This window comes from Tetrao urogallus (genome assembly GCF_951394365.1).
Source record: "Tetrao urogallus genome assembly, chromosome: 23".
NCBI lineage: Eukaryota > Metazoa > Chordata > Aves > Galliformes > Phasianidae > Tetrao > Tetrao urogallus.
The window spans coordinates 5,844,816-5,850,815 of NC_136836.1; positions in this window are offsets into that span (position 1 = coordinate 5,844,816).

Consider the following 6,000-nt stretch of genomic DNA (forward strand, 5'->3'; position numbering starts at 1 on the left):
TCTTCGTGCACACAGGTCTGTGCCTGGATACCTCCTGAACCCTCCCACCCTCAATCCTCCTGGGCAGGGCAGTGTTACAGGTAGCAGCTCTATACTTTCCTCTACTGGTGTTGTGCTGCCCAAACTCCTCACACCTGCTGTCTCCTAACACCTCTGGGTCTCCTGTGCTAAAAAAAAACATCTGCAGCTGCCTCATAGGTTAAAAAAACAAAAAAACCAAACCAAACAAAACAAAAAAGAGGAAGCAGAGGCCTCCATTTTCTCATTAATCCTTAAATGACTGAAAAGTGAGAACTTGCCTTTTCCCTTTTTAATCCTCTGATTTACCTATCTACATAAAAGCAAAAGGCACGTGAATCCTTCAATCACAGAGAGAGAGGAGCTCTACACCCACTGGAATGGGGGTTTTGAGATGTTGAAATGTGTCAGCCTGGTGAATTTTGGATTACTTAATTGCTGTTATTGTGATGAGGAGGGCCTTTGAGATGAGATTCAGATAAGTCCGAAGACTTATCTGCCACTGAAGATCTCTCTCAGCACTCCGCACTCCTTCATTTTCATACTTCAGACTGCATCTTCAGCAGGACTTCTCTCATTCAGTATCACGTCTGTAGGGCTGTGCCTACCTACTGTTCTGCTATAGCCAAATTTCAGCTTGAGTTAAAAAGAAAACAGGCACACCAAGAATCCCACAGCACTTGGAACAGATGGCTCCAAAGTCAACAGGTCCCCTCAGCATCCCAGCTCAAGGAGTAGGGGCAGGAACAGGTTCTGCTCCTTTTGGGAAGACCTCTGTAGCATGACTGCCTGTGCTGGGTTGGCTGCCATGGCTGGTAGCTGCAGGTGGGTTGGATCCTTCTGGGCTACTGAGCAAGGTAAGAGCAGAGGTCCACTGCTGCCTGTGGGAGGGGAGCGTGCTAGACAAGAAGGTAGGTGGAAGGGGGAAAGAAAGTGTTTTCCATGCCTTCAGAGGGAGCAGTATGGATTTAGAAAGGCTGCAGCTTTGTTGGTTTTAGTTGTTTGGGGATTTTTTTTTCTGGTGTGTGTATGCAATGCCATGGGCTCTTGCTGACTGCTAATCTCTGTTAGTTACACTGAACGTCTTAGTTTCAGAGCTAACTCCCTGCTGGTATGAATAAAGTCATTGTCACCCATCTGATTCTCCACACAGTCTCACAAGTCTAACTCTAGTAATATTACTTTTGATCAAAAACAGCAAAAGCTGTGTTGCTGGTAATTGGGCTCCCAGCACAAAAATGTAGAGTCTTGCTGGATTGTACAAGGCTCCACTTCATGCTGGCTACAAGAGTGTCTTAAGTTTTGCAGGGTAAGAACAGCCCAGACTGGAGCTGAGCTCATCTGCACTATTCAAACGACTTCCTCTGTTTGTGGAAAGGTGGCTAAGATACATGTACTTTTCCGGTGCAGATTCTAGGTTAGCCTCAATTTGTCAGGTTTTTAATCATAGTAACCATACTGCATGCAAGGAAATGCTGGTTACTTCATGCCAGCTTTCTTCAGTGTCAGAACAAGTACAGTCACCGCTCCCTGCCATCGCAGGAGGGTGGGTATTTTGCTGATTGGTATCATTCATCCCTTCCAGCAAATGTGAGTTGCTGTAGAGGTTGCGTAAAGCAGCTCCCAAATATGTGTGAAAGCATTCTTGACTCTTTGCCTGGAGCCCACCAGTTCCTTTTGAAGATGAAGATACAAGTGATGAAGGCAATCCATCTCTAAGTGAACAAAGGTCGTGTGAAAGTATGAACCCACTTGTGTTTTGCAAAGGCCCTACACTGACTGATAAATGAGAGAAGCTCCCTCTGGAGCAGCATCTGCTCTGGACATTCAGCAGCTGGTTTGTGCTGACTTGAGTCAGAAATGCTTAAAAAGGTTTGTAAAATGTACTGGGGTATGTGGTGGAGGGTGTCTATACATGCAAGCAACTTGCATCGCGCAAGTATGATGCTCACTCTGTGCAGGTATTGTCACACAGCATCAGGCTTTGGTGCACAACCTGAAGTGTCAATCCCTTGAACGAACACAGAGCAGAAGTGTAGGATTTGTCTGTACTCTTGTTTTCATATATTCAGATGTTGATAAGAAAATACTCCCTTCTCAGGGGCTATGTTTTTATGGGCATGGTCAGCCTGCAGCGCCTTTCTTTTAGTTTATAAGAGCACCAAGAGAAGCTTTTTTACAACTCCCATTAGTTATAGCAATTATTCAACATCAAGGAAATTAGAGGCTTTTAAGTCAACTTCAGCTTATGATCATCTTCCAATGTGCAGCACTATGTGCTACAGATCAGCTGCTGCACTATCAGGCTGAGGACAGCACTGCTTGCTGTGAGTAAGCATGTTGCAGACTTTGAAAACAGTCCTGTTTGAGGAACTTGATTCTGGTGCGCAGGTTCTGCTGCTTACAGCACTGAGACCCACTTCTGTTCACAGATGAAGGAATGCTTCCCAAGTGCTCTGGGTGAATAAACACCTGCAGTGACAGAGATGCATTAAGAAAAAAGAACATGGCAGTGAGCTGCATTTTGCAAGAGCTCTGGTGTCCTTGATGCTGGGTGGAGGGCTCTGCTGCTCATTTGTACAAATAGCACCCAGTTTCTATGCCTTTATTCATGCTTATTCATTCCTTTATTCATTCCTTGTATCATTGATCAAGCAGCTGAGGATCTCAGTGTGTGGCATGGTTCTCCATTGCTGTGAAGGGAAAAACAGCATCCTGTGTTTTGTTAGGACACCCACACAGTATGTTCGGAGATGATCAATGACACAGATACCTTGAAGAGGTCAATAGTTAATTTCCTCAACCAAAATCCCTGGGAAATGATTGGGGGAGGGGGGGGGGGGTAGGGAAAAAAAAAAAAAAAAAAGGTCCAATTGTAATGCCACAGTGAGCTCACTTTATTTATGGTAAAATAGAAAGCCTTGTCAGAGATCCAGCTTCTGCAAAGACCTGATGCTCAGCTGTTCCAAAGCAAAATAGCACTAAAGCCAAAGCAGCAATGCCAAATGACTCCAACAGGGAATTCCTCTCATTCTCTCCCAATGATTGAAAAAGGAGAGGCTGCAAGCTTTAATGCCAGCAGTTGAGTGTGAAATGTTTTTGTGCTTTCCTATGTTATGGAGCAGAGATCTTCACTTCTCATAGTTAATTTGTCCTTTCCTCTGGCACTCTCTCTTTATCAAATGCCACTTGGCATTGCTTCCCTCCCACCCTGCAGCTTCCCAATCCTTTTACAAAACCTTTGCTAAAAGATGCAACTGCTGAGAGATGTAGTGAAGATACACTTGTTGAGTAAGGAGAGCTATGGGCTTTTTCATGTCTTTGTGGTCAGGAATTTATTGTTGATCTTAATCTAAGGCCAGGCAAAGTCTCTGCATGACGACAATAAATTTACTTGAGTGATTTGCTGATAGGCAGATTTATTTGTCTTCTCATAAGTATTATGAAGGGAACAGAGGGCTTTGGAGAAGGGAGTTTCCTTCCATGGCTTTAATCCCTTTGAAAGGGGCAGGATGTGATATGTGGGAATGGCAGTTCTGACTTGAAGGAAGTATTTGAGACTTTTACAAGCCTCCTTCCAGCTCTAATTCCCAGACCCAGGAGGAGCTGGGAAAATGGCAGTGTGTTCTTTGGGGTGTAAGTTTAGGGCATAATGCCGGCTATGGAAAAGAAACACAGCCTAGTGTAAAAGCCCCAGACTGGGATATGAGAGCAGAAGGTTCTTTTTCCAGGTCATGTGTGCTCTGGCTTCTTGCTTTGTAAAATAGGGGGTGAGAAATTACCCCTACATCACAAAGGTGGTGCAGTACTTAATTACTGTTTGTAAATGTCTGAAAGATCATCTGATACTGGTACCCTGATACACTGCTCCAGGGCATTATCAGCCCACAGTCTTCTTCAAGGCTACGTACTGTAGCCCTTCCATCTCTAAGCCAGTTCCTGCAAATGTGTGGCAATAACTGGCCAAATTGGACCAGGTGATATAGTGGGACGCTGTAGGATTGCTCTGTTGTCTGACATAGTTTCCCACGTCATGTGAAAGTGGCTTTTTTTCCAGAGTTGGACTAATACGAAATGAGTTCTCTTTGCTTCCTTGGTAGGTTTATGTGGCCAGTAGGTTGCAAGCTCTGTAGCATATCTGTCTGCCCCTGTCAGTTGGAGGTCTTTGACTTGAAGCAAGATGTTATGCCCTTGGGAGACAATTTGATGAGGGAATTGTTGATGCTGTAGTGACCTACAAAATAAACAGGAAAGAGATGTAAATACAAAACATGGCTACAACACTGGTGTTGAGGAATGAGAGTATATCAGTCAGCAAACGTAGGGAAAAAAGAACCGGTATAACAGGACTGTGTGGGGAAATCAATTCTGGGTTTTAAAAGCACTGTCCTGGGCAGAACTTACTTCAAGAGACACTGATAAGGCAATACGATCTGTCTTGAGCATAGTCACAAATGGAAATGGTAGTAATTTTAAAGAATCAAATAGGAGGAGAACTTGCATGTGATGTGACTTGTATTATAAGCTACACGCCCTCATGCTTGGGGTCTCAAACCTCAACAGATGATGGGCCAGGAGTAGACCTGTTTTGTAGTCGGAGTACTGTGCAGCTTGGTACATTATATAGCTTATATGTAGCTTCTCTGGAAGTCTCTCGCATTTATGCTGAGTTATGGGGTGTTCTGGTGATTCCTTAAGGCTACTCAAAACCGTTAGTATTGTTTCAGGAAAGCTGTCTCAGTGGAGATTCAAAGGGGCCTATCCACAGCAGTTGGAAGGCAGGCTCACTAGAATTCTGGCTGAGACAGAATCATCTCCATTGTGAATGATTCTAATGATGTAGCTCTGTAGGTGGTATTAGGACTAAAATTTGGGAGTGCTTACCAACTGCAAGTAGATCTCTTTCTCACAATCCAGCGTATAAAGGTTGCATAGACACTGAGGACATTAAACTCTTTGCAGCAATGTGACTTTGATTTTAATTGCTGCCTCTGATTTCTCCGGCATCAGCGCTAAGTGTCTAGTTAGGTTCAAGCCGTTGACTGAGCCTAGCATTTGAGGTGACAGTGCTGAGACACCTAAAGGCCATCTGCAAGACATCCCATGGAAAGCACTGCAGGAAAGAGGATGTCTCCATGGTCTGGTGGCTTTTAACTAAGCATGACTTGAATAAACTGAAATAAGAGATTCTTCAAGTCTGCAGATAATGGTGGAGTGGTTGTGTCCTCCTACAACTTGCACTGAACTCTGTGCAGCACTGCAGTTACTCCGCTAGTGGTCCCCAAGTGATTTAACTTGGGCAGAGGTGTCAAAAGTCCCTGGGGAAGAAGGTCACACTGCTCCCATAGAACACTCAGCTACCTGTCACTGTCACTCCTCTGGTGCATGCTGCTGCTCTTCTTCAGAACGTGGAAGAGGAAAATGTTTCATTCACAGCTCCTAAAGAGCTCACACACTCAGTGATAACTGCTTGCTTTACTGAGTCCAAAAACTATGGTGCCAAAGGTTATGAGAGTTACCAAAATCACAGAATAGATCAATGCTGAAACGAGTGAAAGATTATGTTTTCAGGTTGAAATCTAACCTCCTGAAACATGCTCCAGGAGACAGGATTATTTTTCTTGTTGTTTTCTTTTTGTTGTTTTTGTTGTTGTTGACTGCTGAAACTGACTTTTTATCTAATCTAATAGTTAAAACTTCTAATGGTCAAGGCTAATTCACCAATGTAAACAGAAGAGCACAACAGTTCAAGCACGACAGTGAGGAGGTAGGGAGAAGACACTTGGATAAAAGAGTCAAACACAAAAAGACTGATGTTTTTCCTGTATTAAACTGGTGAATAGTCATGATGTTTAACTGGACTTATTTTACTATGGGGTTTGGTCTAAGAGCTGGAGACAGCTTTGAAGACATCTTGAGACAGTTTTCTCATTGCTCACTCATTTTTTTTTCCCCCCAATATTTGTCAATTTTCATCTGTCA